The 16,860-nt window shown below is 42.0% G+C and overlaps 1 protein-coding gene and 1 long non-coding RNA gene across 4 annotated transcripts in view; both read right to left on the bottom strand.

Moving 5' to 3' along the window:
• The window catches only part of ZDHHC8 (zinc finger DHHC-type palmitoyltransferase 8), a 118,111-nt gene that overhangs the window by 56,557 nt on the left and 44,694 nt on the right, over positions 1-16,860 (bottom strand). The gene's annotated exons all lie outside the window — the stretch shown is intronic.
• LOC118253028 (uncharacterized) overlaps positions 3,209-16,860 on the bottom strand; it is a 42,085-nt gene continuing 28,433 nt past the window's right edge. The window contains exons 2-4 of the long non-coding RNA XR_004780313.2: positions 4,366-4,510; positions 4,248-4,276; positions 3,209-3,693 (exon numbers count right to left, since the gene is read on the bottom strand). This is a non-coding gene — a long non-coding RNA (uncharacterized LOC118253028). The remainder of the gene's footprint in view (positions 3,694-4,247; positions 4,277-4,365; positions 4,511-16,860) is intronic.

The raw sequence follows: 16,860 nt of genomic DNA, 5'->3' as shown, positions 1-16,860 counted from the left end.
GAGTCCAGCCAAATGCCCAGTCTGTTGCTATCAACTACTTGCTCGGTAGGGAGGCTTGTGGCTGGCTAAAACATGCCAGCACTGGCATATAAAAAAGCCCTGGGAAGAGAGCAAAATAATGTGGATGATTCCCAGGGAGTAAAGGCCAAAAAAGGCAGTTAAATCTCACTGCCTTGGACTAAGTGTGCAATAAGAACAGAGAGAGCGGCTGAACATAGAAGAGAGTAGCAATGAAGGAGTATAGAGGACAAAGAGAAACTGAGGAAAACAGGAGTAAAGGAGGTGGCAGAAAGCGTTGCAAGAAAATTACGTCTGTTTTCCACAGTGCTGTAGTAGTAACATACTGAAGACAGTAGGGGTATTTTTTGTTCCAGGACTGGCTTCAAGGAAGACAATTCTTCCACCTTCATTCCCTCTCGAATAAGTAAGAATCTTGCACGGTCAGTCCGCAGTAACAATTCCTGCCTCAGAAGGACTACTCAACACCAACTAAGCTTGTCCCTAGAATAAAGCAGCATGCTGAAGATGGATGGGAAGGTGTGGCATCACACTATATTGGTCACTGAACACTGTTAGGAAGAGCCCTAGCACATTCTTGAGCTCAAAGCTATCCCAGTAAACTTACTAGCATTTCTCTTTAGGGTTAGAGGTTATTCATACCAAGTAAAAAAAAAAAAAAAAAAAAAGAAAGAGTGGTTGCAAATTTTGGCTTGCCTTTTTGGGGGGAGGGTGTCTTGCCTAACTTTGTCTCTCTGCTTACTAAGAACTAGGTTAAACTCAAATATTTGACTGTTATGCTTGGTCACTCCTGAGCCAGAACACTGAGAGATGAAGCCTGTATTCTGCACTTGTGTGACAGCCTCTTTCTTGGGATGCTCTAATGACTACTGTGTCCAAAAAAGGACATGCTATGCAGGAATCTGACACACAGGAATTGACTTTAACTCATTATTCAGGATTCCGCCTGTTTTCATCATGTTTTTCTGCTACAAGCAAAATTACTTTCTGAAAGAATTAAATGATCAGGGCATCAAAAAAGCAGCGCCTCAAATTCCTGCCTAGAGGGCCTACGCTATAGCATTTGTAGACTCAATCAAAAGGTAAAGTTGGCTGACAGATAGCCAGCCTTTAAAATTTCATTTGCTCAGACTGTACCAGAAACATCCAGCACTAATACAATTCTCGCAAACATAGCAATCATTTGTTCTGCTTTACAAAGGTCACCAGACATCAGTTTAAATCTCCCAGTGAAGCCCATTTGCCAAATTCTGCTTTCAGCAGCAGAACCAAAGACTCACTTCAAAATGAGCTGGGCCTAATTTTTTGCAGCGAGCAGTCAGGAACATTATGTCTTTCTTATGCTCCACAATTTTAAATTGGTAGTGTATAATCCTGAAAACCAGGATTAAATTTAATATGTTTTGAATTCGCATGATCTCATTACAGGATCAGGACCTTGTTCTTTGGATGGACTATGCACAACCGTATGCTACATGTGCTCAGAGGCCCAGTGTGCGACAGCTATGCACATAACTTAGCTATTCTGCGTGGAAGGGAGGCTTTGTATAGTTTTACTCAAAGACCCGTTTGATTTTAGTCAAAATCCAAACCAAAGCAGCAAATTCTTAACAGTGGAGTAGCCTCCTTCTTATTGACAACTCCCATTAAAACTGGTAGGCTTTATTCTGGGGCACAAAAATGTTTTAGAAGAATCTCAAGCTGTTCTCCTTTACTATATCAAGGTATCAATTTGCTCTAACCTTGCAGTCAGATTTGCAAGGTAACAAACAGCAAGCTGATACCTTGTGTAATTCCACAAGTGCAGAGGTAAGTGGATTGTGTGTCTAGTTTATGCATGGACATTTCCAGCTTTCAAAGGGGAAAATATGATTTAAGTACAAGATCGACTGCCAAATTCCTCAAACAATTACAGATGTTTCTTACACGTCTGACCTAAGAGGACTGACTGCTGAAACCTAGACTTATCCAAACCACTACAATTTCCTCTACAAGCCATTTGTCTAGCGTAAAAGGACAAGAGGAGATCTAGATTTATGGATCATGACACAAACTTATAAATCTTTGGTCTTGGTTTACGATTTAAAAAACACTTAAATATGGAGTTTGTCAGACAAAGTAACTTTTGGTCCTTTAATCATGTGTTCCAGTTTAATGGAGCAGAAGCAGCATTTATGTTTCCATGCCTTAACGTATGCTTGTTTTTGCTCACTGCCAATGTCCACGGCAAGAAAGCACGTAACCAAACTTGCAGAATATTGAAAATGCAGCTGCTAACTGCAATGGGGAATAGCCAGATGAGGCACCTTTTCCTTCCAGCTTTAACACTTTTGAAGCCTGTAGAGCTCCCTGCACACCAAAAGGCGTTGCTGCTGGCACACTATTGCATCTCCAACCTCACAAAGAGATCGCCTTGCATGGCAAGAACAGAACAGCTGACTACAACTCACCTGCCTGACACACACAGTCTGTAACGTGTATGTGTGTCCATGAGAACAGAGAATGTTTTTTTTTTTTTCAAACAGGTTGTCTGGACAGGTGTGAAGCCATCCCAGAACTGCTCTGATGTTCAGTTTCTTACTCAACATCAAATTGCCCCGAAATTACTGTTGCTTGACAACTACAAGATAAAGAACCTGCCCTCTGTTTCATATATAACCAAACTTTGACCTTTTCAGGTGACTGTTCTAAACACGTAGTTTTCAGTCTCTATCAAATAAAATTTTCAACTATTAAAAAAAGTCAAAATGAAAACACCTCTTGCCAATTAAATTCCAGTAACTTAATCTTTGTGATGCTAATGGTGATAATGTTTTGGGCCTAAAATTTGGCAGGGCATTGCCACTGACATTTCTTCAGACCAAAACTTTTCATCATATATTATCCCAATTTTTTAAAATAGCTTTAGCTGGTTCAAAATGCCATTTTTTCAGTGAATGAGCTATTCAAAAACCCTAATCAGGGACCCATTTTGCTAGGAGCTGTATAAACACAGCTGCTAGGAAGGGTCTAGGGCAGATTGTAGTGTAATGGTTTGAATTCTGCTTGGAGAAGAACCTCTCAGTGACAACTTAAACATGCCAGACATGCTTCCATGACCCCACAAAAAGCAATGCAATGTTGTTGGATTCAAAATAAAATGAATTTAATACTCAAATACAAAAAGCACAAGGTGGAAACAGAGCACCCATGATTTAAAAGTTATATATATTTGCACAAGAGCAATGCCACCTGAGTAAGAGAAGAAGAGCTGAGGAAAAAAAGACAGGTCTGAGGAAAAAGGAGTGAAAACAATCTGAGCCAGACACTGAACCCACGAGACCAAAGAGGTCAGAGGCCAGTTCTGCTTTCCAGGGCATTGCTAGCCCAGGCCACTGAAGCAACTACAAAACCACTAATGCTGAAGGGAGCCTTCCAGGATTTAGCAACTGCATGTGGAAAGCTCTTCAAATTGTATTCTGATTCATTTGGGTCATTTTCCTTCAAAACAAGTCACTGCTTGCGGGATCCAGGAGAAATCCAACATGGAGGCAAAAACAGATGGGAAAATGCTTAACAACAAGCAGATTGTCTCGGGGCCAGGAGAAAGTAGTGGTGATTCAGAGATAAGGCACACAGGTGGAAAGTGCTGAGAGGACTGTTTCAGGCGGTTGCTTCCACAGGCTTCTCTGGATGCTGCAGAAAAAGATCAAATAATGGTTATACAGAGTTTTCAGTGGATTTTAGTAATGGCGGGGGAGGAGGCAGCAGGGGAAGATGGGTTGTTTATTTGCTCAACTCTAAAATAGCTTAGTTCCATCTACAGACAGTTATAATCCTAGCAATCATTTTGGTGTGTCAGAGAAACATGTATTTGAGATAGTTTGGCTTCAATTTATTCAGTATATATAACAGTGGCAAGGAGTTTTCAAAAGGGTTGGAGGTTGGCCTGATGGACGTGTAACCATTTTGGAAAGTGAAATGAATCCTCAAAATAGCAGGGCAAAGCAAAAATACACACTGAACTCTCCTTAGCCAGGGAAACAAAAGGATAAGTTGTCACATTTTACCCGTGCTATAAGGCATTACATTAAAACAAAACAAAACAAAAAGGCCACAACCACTGGAACACTGGAAAATTTCCTGCAAACTATGTATGGTTTGAAATGGTTCAAATTGAAAGGGTTTCTAGGAAAAAAAAACTTATTGGAATGGATGTGCAATTTGTTATAACTGAGTAGGTAGCTTACCTAGGTAGCTGGTAGCTGAATCCTTATTCCTAGGAGAGAAGAGGAACATATCAGTGTTGTATTGTCAGACTGAAGCTGGGGGGTGCTGGAAAGAGAATTTGCAAAAATAACTACTTACCCAACTCTGCTCCTTTCAGGTGAAGAAGGTCCCTATATGTTTGATGATCTTCAAAAAAAAAGAAAAAAGAAAAAAAGAAAAGGGGCATCTGCATCTCAGGTAGTAAGTACTGGTGTCACTCAGCTTGAACAATTGGTGTCGGCTGCTGCAATTGAAATTAGTTACGGCAGAGCAAATCATCTTGGACAGCAGATGACTTGTATCCACTGCCAGTCCCTATACAAAAGATGGCAACATTCATTCAATAACCAGATCAGGTTGTTCAACTGACAGCTTTTCTTTGGGTATTTGTTTTTTTCCTTAAACTACCAGTTGTGTAACTGGACAATTTTGTACAGATTTTTTTTTTTTTTTTTAAATTCCACAACAGATATATTCCATTAAAATTTGCAGTATTCTCTTGCCTTTCCCTGCTGGCAAGGCAACATATCATTGCGTCATCTTTGGATCTTTTTTGCTTTCTTTTTTGTGGGAAAAAATATAAAATAAAAATAAATAAGTCTGGCCTTTCTAATAGATTGTACCTGTGAGAGATTTGCCCAAGCAGCAAGTTCACTCCCAGGGAAATTTTTTTTTTTTTTTTTTAAACCACACTCCTTAAGAATGATCTCTGGGATATACTGCCATGACTGTGGATGTTAGCATGTTGCTGACTGACATAATCATTCCATGAAATGGAGTCTGTAGTCTTGTTATGAGGATTCTTCTTGCTGAGATTGATCTTCATGTTAATTTTCTTTATGCAGAGATCGCAAATTTGGAGATGGAGATCAGAATAGCTGAGGAGAACACCAGGGGGTCAAACTAAGCACAGGGGACAGGCCACTTGGTAGGGTAACTAGGGATCCCCGTATTTTGCAGTAGTATGTGATGGGTACATCATGCATTGCATTAAAAAATAAGACAAAAGCCACAAACTGTATATTGCATTCAGATCTGGCAAGTTAAAGTGGGCTACGAAGTCCAAATCTGTTAGGAAGAAGCTTATAGCCTATGTTTGACGTATGTTTGTTCTTACACAGCCTCTCTTCATAAACTCTACTCTGGTATTTGTATGGTTCACTTTCTGAATTTGGTTTTGCAAGGTACTAACAGACCTGACAGAGGATATCTTATTTCTATCAAAAGAGTTATCCAGAGTCAACTGACAAGACGCTGAGAAAAGTTCATTCCAGGCATTAACACTGACTTCAGAAAAGTCTGAACAGTTTATTTTGCAGCTTTGCTAAGGAACTATCGATGGACTTCTGATGCCTTAGCACATCTCTTTCACTGCCGTGTAGCTGATAGCACTCTGGACCTTTAAGCAAAAAAAATGTTTAAACCGCAGCAGTAAGTGTGAACCAATAAATTATTTTTGGTGGCCTTATAGGATTGCTTACACATCAACTAAACATCTATAATTACTGATAAATTCTTATCAGAGGTTGAACTTAATTAAGATTTCAGTTGATTATCCAAAGCCTTGGAGACTTCTTAACTTTGCGCAATGCGTTTATTACATCTACCAACATAAATCGGTTTTCTTGATCCTATTTCACATAATTAAATCCCTCTAGGTGTTGAGTTTGTCAGCAGTGTTTGATTCACAGTTGTAGAAGCTGAAGATTTTGTTTTCCCCAATGCAGCTAAGTACAGACCTAAGACCAAGTATCTCTATTTGCTGTGACAATGGACGTTTGTCCTTTCTGTATCATTTTTCTCACTTGAAGAGCCTTTGCGTGCATTCTCCATCTCTCCTAAAATTAAGCTGCTACCTAACTTAACAGACAACAGCATGAGCAAAATTCAAGCCAGAAGCTTAGACATGATGAGGCTGCCTTGCTAACAGCATTTTTCAGACGCATAATGAAGATGTTCCAGGCTCCACCACTGACAACATGTTAAAAGCATGGAAGCTTTCCTGACTCTCAGGCACTGATGTAGCATACCCAAAAGTATTAGGGCTGTCTGGGTCTTTAATACAAGACATCCTAAACAGAAAAGATGAGACCAAGTGGCCGGAGTCAAGGGCCTTTCCATGTTCATAAACAGGACAGAGTCCAGTTTGATTCTTTAAAGAACTGACCTAAGGTGTTAACTAAAAGATTAAGTTACACTTGCTTTAACCCATCTAATTGTGTATTACAATTATAGTTGAGACACAAACTGTGACAAGTTTTGATTTTTTCCTTCATTTAACTTCTCTTGCCAAATTTGAATTAAAATACAGTTTAAGAAGCATTAATTTTTTTTTTCCATAGCAGCAGATTAAAAAAATAAATGTAGATCGACTCATATTCCTTCAAACAATATGAGGCTGGAGCTTAAAAACTTTTTCTGATGTACACCTTGTGACTGATTTTGCATTTTGATCCTTAACAACAAAGTTAATACTTGTTTTGGCGCAGTAAATGTTCTCTTCCAAATTAAGGAGAAGAAAATGGTTGCTTCTAAGACAGCTGCTTTTGTCAGTAATCAGAATTTCCCCATGAAAACTAAAGGACAGCTCTTGAATGAATGAACTCTTCCATGAGGACTCCAGCAATAACCAGAGGTGAACAACACAAAGTAACAAGACTCATAAAATCTCAGTTTTGCAAGGCATCCCTGTTCCCATTTTCCATGAACAACTTTTTTACTATCCTGCCTCACATACAGAGAAAGAGAGCACTGAGGATTCATTATAAAAATACTTATCTAATATGAAGGTAATAGGCATAAATCTAGCTTGAAATTGTTGTAGGCTAGCTCTCACAGCTGGGATTTATGTTTCAATGTTGAAAGACCTTGGTTCAAACCCACAAACTCTTTTGGGGTCATTGCGCAAGTGCTTTACATTTTCAAAGACAAAGATAAGATTAGGTCCAATGGTCTGTTCTGGCCTTAATAAATAACAATACTAAAAATTTATGAATCATTCTCCCCTTCCTGAGTCAAAGCTTCCCAGAACCATTCCAAATCTCCCTCCTCCAGTCTTATTCTAAAAGAACCCCTGACAAAGTGAAATGAGGAATCTCAGTGCTTGTTTGCAAGAAGTTTGCCCTCCCACACAGCAAGTGTTTTTCCACCCTTGGAAAAATACTGTTTTCCTTCCCTAAATGGGGCACCGCATCAAATAAATATCCTTCCATCTGAATAGGCAGAGGCATGAATTCCTCTTGTTTCTGAGGAGGAGGGCAGCCTCCTGGCGTGATAACAGAGCCTGAGACAGCAGGTAGAGACCGTTGTCTATTCACAGCTAATGATTACTGCAGGTATTTAGTGACACATGTGCTGGAGCTCTGCAGCACTCTGCAAGGTAATTGTGCAGACCCATTCCCTATTAAGTATGTTCCACACAAGCACACACAGTCGATCTCCCAGGAAACCTTGTTCTGCTTCATTTCTGATAGCATCTGAAACTCTTAATGGAGTATTTGACCCAGCCTTAATGTAATCAGATAAATCAGGTGAAAATGTAGAAAATGGTTACCAGAAACTTATTAACTTCAGCCTTTTCTCTGGCAGAAGACTAGGCAGAAACAAAAATAAGATTTAGTAAGACTGAAGATGTCAGGGAAAATCATCCACAAGGGACGGGAGAGGAACTGGAATCATAAAGGCAAACACATGGTAGACAATCAGAAAATCCTCTGCTGAGTTCCAACTCCTAAATTAACAGTGTATTCTGACGCATGTTGGGAAGAGACAGCACTGAGACAATCTGCTTGTTCCATTTATGAGACAGAAACAATCTCTCACCCTTGCTCAACCTTTTAATGATAACCACCCGAGGAGTCACTTTGGTCCATCACACTGAGTCAGGATGCCAGCCCAGCTGGGTTGCACGTGGCACGTCCTTCCCCACCACTGATTTCTCTCTTCTCTGCCCCAAAAGTCAGTCCACAACATTAGAGTTCACTGCTGAGCTCTTCCAGGGTTTGCAGTGGATTCATAATATGCATTATAATATGCATTGTAGTACTTCTGAAAACACCTGCAGGACTTAGTGACCAGCTGTATGTTGGAAGCGGATAGGAGAAGGGTATTAGTCTATTCAACAGGACAGAAGCCATCAATTTGAAGACAGCTAGCTGAATTACTGGAGAAAACAGAACAACGCCAGCACTTGGCAGGTATCCATCACACACGAAGGTGGATGCTGCCCCACACAGGACCACTCACTAGGGGATGCCCTCATGATGACCTGGAGTTCTACTGTAAGTTTTTACCACCTCAAGGAATGATCTGAGGCATCCTGGTACCTGCTGAATGCTACAGTGTACTTTTCCAACGCTTGTAGGAAAGAAAGAAGCAGTTTAGATCAGTAGCTCCTACAGTGACAAGGAGAAGCAGGGGAAATGGTGCTCTTTTTTTTTCCTTTCCTTTTTTTTTTTTTTCATTTTGAATTTTAACTCTCAGGATATGCAACCTCTCAGAAGGCACCAGGAGGCCCTCAGTGCCAGCCCCTGTTTGTTGCAGTAAGGATCCACCCATTCACCTGTGCATCGCACCAGAGCGCCATAGCCAAATAACCAAACTGAGAGCCCAAGGTTATCTTTTGACAATAGAAAAGAAATGCAAACTTCAGCTGCCATATCGCTCGTGCCTAGCAGGTGTGAGCAGCGAAGATAAGAAATACACCTACAGCATTTCAAATTAGGTTTTAAAGAGAAAGGGCTTAAATCCATTTCTAATTAAGTCACCAGATGTAGTGAATTGACACTCTGGCTCTGACTGTACTGTAACTGAATGTATGGATGCAAAAACGGATGGAAAGAGAAGCAGGGTTACTCAGATTAGCACAAATTATATTACTTCTGCAATCTCCAACTAATCTTCAGGCAACACTAACAGTGCCAAAACTCCACGTGGCCAGTTTGAACTGGGAAAAGAAGCCAGTAAGGGAGGACAGCTGTCCAAAGGGAGCACAAAAGCAGATTCCAGCAGCTTTGCTTACAGGCTCTATTCACACTGCTTAACTCCACACAATGCAGCCTGGCAGCACTTGCCTGACCAAATTAGCAGCGTGTCCCTAATGAGCCTGCCTGACAGCTCAGTATGTTGCCATTAACCAAGCAGGAGCTCGCAGCCCTCTCCCCCTGCCTGCTCAAGCGACAGCCTTGCCCCCCTCGCTGCTGTTTCCTTAAGGCCATATTAGCGACCCATCACGGAGGCTTGTGATTTTCTTTTTTTAAATAGTATTTCCAGATGAACTACAGCTTTAAGCTGAGGGGCAGAGAGGGGGGAAAGTTCCCAAATCCTCCTAGATTTGCTAAAATTACTTCTGTCTGAAGAATTGTGCATGAAACGCGTAGAAGAGGAATACCACAGAATTCTGGGGTCTACTTCTATTCACCTCTTTCCCCACTGGTGTTTGTCTGAGTGCTCTTACAGGCAAAACTTTCATGAAAACTGAACAACCATTTTAAATGACATTCCAAGATAAACTCTTCCAAGTCTCCCTGAAAGTGTAACGTGTACAGTGCAAATGCAGCATGGGAAGCTTTCTTCTATAAATTTGAAATCAGTTGGGTTGATCTCTAAAGCAGTTCAAATATAGAGCGTAACCCTGAGCTTTTTACTAGGTTTCATCGTAAAGTTGACTATTCCACTGAAAGATCAAATGTTATGGCATTGAACTGTGAATTCAAAAGCTGGATATAGGGTGTGTGGTACACATTTAACATACTGCAAAAATCAAATATCAAAGACACTGAACACACTGCTACTTTCAGAGATATGATAGATGATGATATTCGTTCTGTGTTAGATTAAAAACTTCCACTATTGGGTCAGCAACTACAGGACTTCTGAATACCATAATGACACTACTCAGCCTCCACAGTTGAGTAGCAACTGCCATAGGAAGGAGACCCTCACTTTCCTCAAACACCAGCCTCTGTAATCGGGATTAGTTTAGCTGCTTTCCAGACAGTGGATCTTTGGTGACTATTCAAGCATTGACAGAAAGGAGGAGCACACTTTCAATTAGGAAACTGAAATAGCTCACAGAAATACATAGTGATCCTTGACCATCTAAATCCTTCAAAACAGGATGTGCACATCTCCCTAAAACATTAGCTTCTGATACTTCAAAGCAAAAGTTCCTAGAGCTGGGGTCTTAATTTTGCAGGAGATGAATTTTTGTCCAGAATGAAGTTCTATGAGGGAGAGACAGGTAAGATACACTCCACAGGACATACCCCAGCACCATCAAGAATGAAACCTTACTTAAATGGGAAATTCAGATAGAAAGAAGAGCTGTTAAGCTCATCTGTTTTTTGCTCAGAGCAAAGCTTGCTTTAATTCCTGTCCATTTTACTAATTATTCCACAGTGTATGTCTGAGCCCAGTGTTGCTAATCAGAGTGTGCAAAAAACAATACTCTCTCTGCAGTTACAGCCAAATTTACAGCTCTGCTGTCCAGTTCATAAAGTTTAGTGTTTCTGTGAATAAGCACAATTAAGCCCTGGAGAATATCCAGACTTTAGGACATAATTCCCATGCAGAGCCTTTGAAGCAAGACTTTCAGCATCTTTCCTCCACGAGACAAAGCAATTTGTGATATGGCATAGTATTTTTTCCCCCCTTCAACCTGAGACAGCTTAAAATGGAACATTGTTATTGATCGACAGGAACCACCTCTTCCTCTAGGTATTTTATGTTCTGGAATTTATCCAGCTCCAACATAAGAAGGCATCCAAAAATAAAACTAGGAAAAGAATATGAGCAGCCCCAGACAAAAATGAATAGCACCTTATCGTTGTTTTTTTAAAATTCATCCCATTTACCACCAAACTGCTGGAAAACCTCTTCCTTCCCAAACCCCAGATTCTCCCTGTCTCATTGCAGGTTTCCATTCAAGGCCAGTGACTCAACACCTCAACAGGGAAAATAGTTCAGGCTGAAATTTATACCCAACAGGATGGGAGAATGTTAAGTTCATTGCAAGGAGGAAGGAAGGCAAACCCATTAGCAGTCAGAAAGGAAGCACATTTCAATAAGGCTCTTTTGTCTTCAGAAAAGGGAAAGCAAGCAGAGAAACACGTTCTCCCCTCTACACAGTTGTGTTTACATGGGCTTCTTGCTTGGAAAAATCTTTAATATCTGTAAAAACTACCCAAAAGAAGGAACATTACTAAACTCCTTCAGAAAAGAAAGCTCCCAAATAACAAAAATAACTTAGATCTGTTCTGGAAGAGATGTAAACATTCGCACCTTCCAAGTAAACAGGCTTAGTCAAGAACTGTAAGTGCCTGATACACAATACACAGACCAATTTTTCAAGCGCAGCCGTTGAGCAATGATTGATCATCGGACCAGCTCTGCACGAGTGGCTGGACAGAGAGCCGGAATGCTGCTTGGCTGCTGGACCCCCTTTTCTTTTGTCTCCAGAAGAACATAAGAATGGCCACCCCATGGGCATCTCAGAGGTTTTTCCTCTGAGACCCCATCAACTCACAAGACCGCTTCATTATGCAGCTGTCCAGCCTGCAAAGGAGAATTCGACAGGGACCTGAAGCAATAAGGTGCTTCTGGTGAAGATACAAGGGTAAGCGCACCGGGACAGGTCCTCCAGCATACTGCACAAATACAAGGCAGTCTTTGAACCATTTTTCTTCCACAAGTTTTAACTCCTCTAGAGCAAGCTGGCCATGGGCACAGACAGGTGTACAGCACAGGGAGCTGTAGGCAGTGCCAGGTGGATTCTTGTCTGACACAGCATCTCCATGAGCAGCACGGTCTGTGGGGCCAGCAGTGCAGTGCAGAACAGCACTGCTGTGCTGCCGTCCCTGCACACTGCATGCACCTGGACAGCTTTTCCAGAGAAGTCGCAGCAACTTCTGCAGCTGTGCCCATCCATCTGTTTCCTGCTTTTGATGAAAACTCGGCAGCTTGGCTGGACTGGATTTGAGCCTGAACAAGGACTTTTTTTTCCTCCACCCCTCTCTATATGAAATTGGGCATTTAAACACAGCTACCTAGCAAGATCACTGAAGACAAAGTATTGTGGGTTATCATATTAGCTCCCTTCCATCTCGCAATTCCAGGAATAGGAGCATGAGGTGCCGTTACTGCTTGTCCCCACTGAACAAAAGCTGCAGTACTTTTACACTTCCTTTCACAGTTTTAAGCCCAGGAGATTGTGACCAAGGTGGCATCAGCTCAAGAGCAGCGCACCTTTGAGCACGCTGTGGATGCAGCTCAGCCATTGTGCATGCCACTGTGCATAAAGCGCGCCTCAGAAAAGGGCCAAACAAAAGAGGATTTGTGAGATAATGTAGTGGAGCAGAGCTGAATACTTAACATTCTGAAAAATGCAAAGGCCTGACAGGCTAAGCAGAGGCGCACACTGAACAAAACCTTTTCAGGGGCAGACTGAGGCCTGCCCACACGTTACCAGCTACAGGCCTCCATGACAAGCGTGAACTGAGGCTCGATTGTGCAGCGCAGATCAGAGGCTTTCGCCAGAAGTCTGGCGAACTGAAAAGCTCTTTAAGTTTCTAGCAGTGGGGCTGCTAGCGGGAAGCGCAGTTTGTATGACTCCCCCCGCACCCTCCTCAGGAACAATGATCCTCAGGAAGAAAAGCAACAGCCTATAAAAATGCATTGGAGTGGGATAAGCACTCCCCCAAGAGCAAAACAGCTCCTAACGGCACCTGGTGCCCCTTTGCTTTTCTGGAGGAGGCTTTTCCTCTGCATATTTTGTCTCTCCACAGTAGCTGAATTTTTTTTTTTTTTGGCTACAAAAGGTGTCATTAACTTATTCAGCCTTATTACAATAATTATTTTACACTATAGACCATCCCCTTCCAATTATACCCCAAACATACTATTGCTGTATCTCAGAGAAGCAAATCCTCTTCCCAGACCTGCTCTGAGCAGCTGGCCCTGGTGTGGGACCACTGCCCAGGACCTGCTGACGGTGAAGGAGCTGCATACTTGTCTGAGCAGACCACGGCTCCTGACCTGGTAACAGCACAGCTTCTCCACGCAAATGGCTGGGGCTCGATCTCCCGGCTCCGCCGTGCAAGAAGCCAAATGCCAACAGACCCGGCCCTGGCACCAGTCCTGCTGCTGGGGCACCCTCTGCAATACGCTCCATGATGCTTGTTTGATATAGCGGGGAAAAAAAGGACGCCACTGCTGATTTAGGAGCACTCTGGACTGCAGTCATAGGAAGCAGGGCGAATGTTTTGGCCAAGCATCTCATCTGGCTTGTTCCAACACTGCTCTCCAGGCAACTGCTACTGGCTGCAGTCAGGGTCAGGATACAGGGCTAGATGGACCCAGTACAGCTGAAGTAGAAGTTGCAACAAAAGCACTGTAAAAGGAAAAACCGATCAACACAGATTTTTTTGATTTTTTTTATGGTGTCCCATTGTGGGCAATTTGATGTGCAGAACTTTGGCACTGAAGGGAGAGGCTGAGCATGCTGCAGCATCCAGACCAGCATGCCTGGCAGTGCTGCTCAGTGGAAAAGCAATTCTCATCGAGAGCCTCAGAAGGCTACAGGTTTCTCTGTGACCATTCATTCTAAATATTCTGTTCAGAAGTAAAACTATTTTCAAGTTGAAGTAGGGTTTTTAATTGAAAATTATTTTTAAACCTAATGCATTTTGGCTTAAGGCAGTAAGTAGACAAAGTTCCATTTGTATTTATAGATCAGATTACCTCCTCACCATTCACACATCCATCTGTTTAAAAGGTGTACTCTTCATTTATACCTTCTTAGGGAGAGAGAAAAAAACTTTTCATTTCTCCAAAGACTTTCAATGAGTATAACTGAAATTAACGGCACCCACTTTCACATGACTTCATTTCATTGCTATTTGGCATACAGACCTCCATTCTGTGATCATGTTAGCTTCAACGACAAGAAGCAAGGAATTAAACAGAAACCTGAAGAAATATGACTAAACCTGGGGTGCGTTTATGCTGTCTGATTCTGAATGGATTGGAAATCCAGCTCATGCCTTGGTGCACGCCTCCCACCTCCTGCAGCACCCCTTCTGCCACCAGTCCCCTCCACAGGACAGGCTGTAAAAGCCAAACTAAGAAACAAGGAACAGGTCAACACCCTACTTTACAACCAACAGACATTTCTAACAAACGTTTGCCTGGATGTGCTACATGGGTGTGTTTTAAGGGTGTTTGTTAGTTTTTATTTTAAGTAAAAGCTTGTCTTCTGGAAGCAACAGCCTCAGAGACAGCTCCTCCTAAAGCTACTCTTGTTCCCCCTTAACCAGTCAGATTAAAAATAACACCGATAGCAAGAAAAATATTTACTTGATGCTGTAATCTTCCTAACAGTGATCATTCTGGAAAGACAAGTAATGACAATGCATTGATCACTGCAAGCACATGACTGGTTTCCAAAGCCGGCCCTGGAAACCGCACCTGCAGCTCCCTGCGCACCTGTGGCTGCTTTGTCACCTCCTCCCACAGCAAACAAACCTGCAGCCTCCTCTGTGCCTGCCACCGAGTTCATTTGCAAAGCTACAGATGTGCCTACTTAAAAGCATGCTAGAAAGGAAGCTCCTCAGAACGTTAAGCTCCTTTACACCTACTAAATAATTCCAGCTGCCTGTACAGCAGGGATGCTATTTGTTATCCCATCCTTAAGGATTACAGTTCAATTACTTTACTGTATGTTATCCTCCACCCAAATATTCCGAATCACACTGCCTGCTTACATGCGCAGGAAGTAAGAGTTTCAGTGGTACCAAAGGGGAGGAAAAATCTAAGCTGTGTCTATGCTGAACCTCCTCTAACATCCCTCCTCCCACGCCGTGCTGTGCGGGTTTCACTGTCAGCGCTATTGTGGTTCAGCCAGACTCTGCCAAAGCCTACTTAAAGACTGAGCAATGGAGATTAGAGATGGAGTGGCTCAGAAATGAAGTTAAGCAAAACCTTTATGCATTTATCATAAAAGGATAGGCTTCGTAGTCCGTGAGGATATTACTTGGAAAACAATCTGCAACTGTGATGAATTTCCTTAAGCTTCTGCAAACACAGGTCTGTACAAAATGGGATTAATTCAAAACCTTATCAGCAAAAATTCAGATGGCCCACTTCATGGATCCTGCTTTACAGGGTTAAAATTCAAGCTATCTGGCATACCATGGAGGAAAAAATTGTTTTTATAACCACTGTTACGATTCTCAGAGCACAATTCTGCCCTTAAGCAAGTTTGCTATTTCATTGTTAATAATGAAGTCCTAAAGGAAAAGTCAAAGGAATCAAAAGGAAAGAAAGAAAACCTCAAACTACTTTTTGTATTTATCTTCTCTGCTGATGTTCCCATTTCCCCTAAATAAATATTTACTATACTCCTTAAGCAAAATTACATTTAATCCATGGTTCAATTTTGAGATCCTGTTTCACATACCATGGATATTAGTACCATCCTCCTCTTCTAGCTATACAGGCTGTAGGTGAAAATACCCTGAACAAGTGTTTATTTTGTGGCTGGTGAAGAAAATGAAAAAATTCCCCCAGAAGGCTCAGACTTTTAAGAGCAGTGGGCCACACGCCCGTCTCCTCGGTGACATGACAGCAACTGCCTCTGCCATCACTCTCAGGCAGTACGTGGAGCAGCGGCGTGCTCATGGGCCATCAGCTGGATGGGTCCTGCTGCGAGCAGATGGCTGCTCCTCGCCCTATAGCCTGGCTGCCCTGACAAAGACATCAGTGACGGATAATTCAAGTTATCTGCAGCTCCATCAGAAGCATGTAAAAGATGTTGACTGTATACCAGCTGGCTTCAGGAAGTGGATTTCAACATGAATTTGCACTATTTTGATTTCAGAACAGCCTCTTCCAGTTCAGCTGAAGGCTCGCAGATTAGGGAAGATAGATTACTGCAAAACTAAAACAGACCTGTTTTTAAACTCCATCCGGATTTTCCCTCAATATAACACGTTATTCTTTTGAAGTTACAATTTGGTAATGTGAATTTGCTAAGAGACAAGCACTTGAATATTCCGGGGCCTCTTCAGTATTATTTTCCAAGCAGAAAAAGCCATCTCATCTAATCAGTTTTGCTTCTCCTCCCATAGCCTCACAGTGTTTTATGTTAATAGTGAGGTCTCCTTACTAAGATACTGGGTCCTGAGAAGCTGCAACAGCTGCTAAACTTCACATCCTAAACCAGGAGATCAAGCTGAAATCTGTGGTAGCCTCAGTTTGATTTTTGACCAGAGGCCAGGCCAGTTTTTCCACCAGTCAAAGCATTCAAAGATCGGAGAAACCCATGCTAACTTTAGTTGCATTGTGATGCACGTTCATATCTGGAAACGTTTATTAATGTCTCTTTCCATCAAAGAAAACGGAAGAAGAAACAAGAGCTGTGAATGGAAATACAAACAATGAGATCACCTACAAGCACCGGCTCCACCAGAGGGGACACTGACCTCTGAGCAGCACTTGGAAGACCCAAGTGCCTTATAAGAGTCACCGGTGTCTTCATGGGAGCCAGCAGCCTGTGATCTGTTTTAAACACTTCCCTCACACACCATATACTGTATC

Source organism: Cygnus atratus, chromosome 17 (assembly GCF_013377495.2).
Source record: "Cygnus atratus isolate AKBS03 ecotype Queensland, Australia chromosome 17, CAtr_DNAZoo_HiC_assembly, whole genome shotgun sequence".
NCBI classification, from domain to species: domain Eukaryota; kingdom Metazoa; phylum Chordata; class Aves; order Anseriformes; family Anatidae; genus Cygnus; species Cygnus atratus.
The sequence above is the reverse complement of the archived record's forward strand: the minus strand, read 5'-3'. Positions and strand labels throughout refer to the sequence as shown.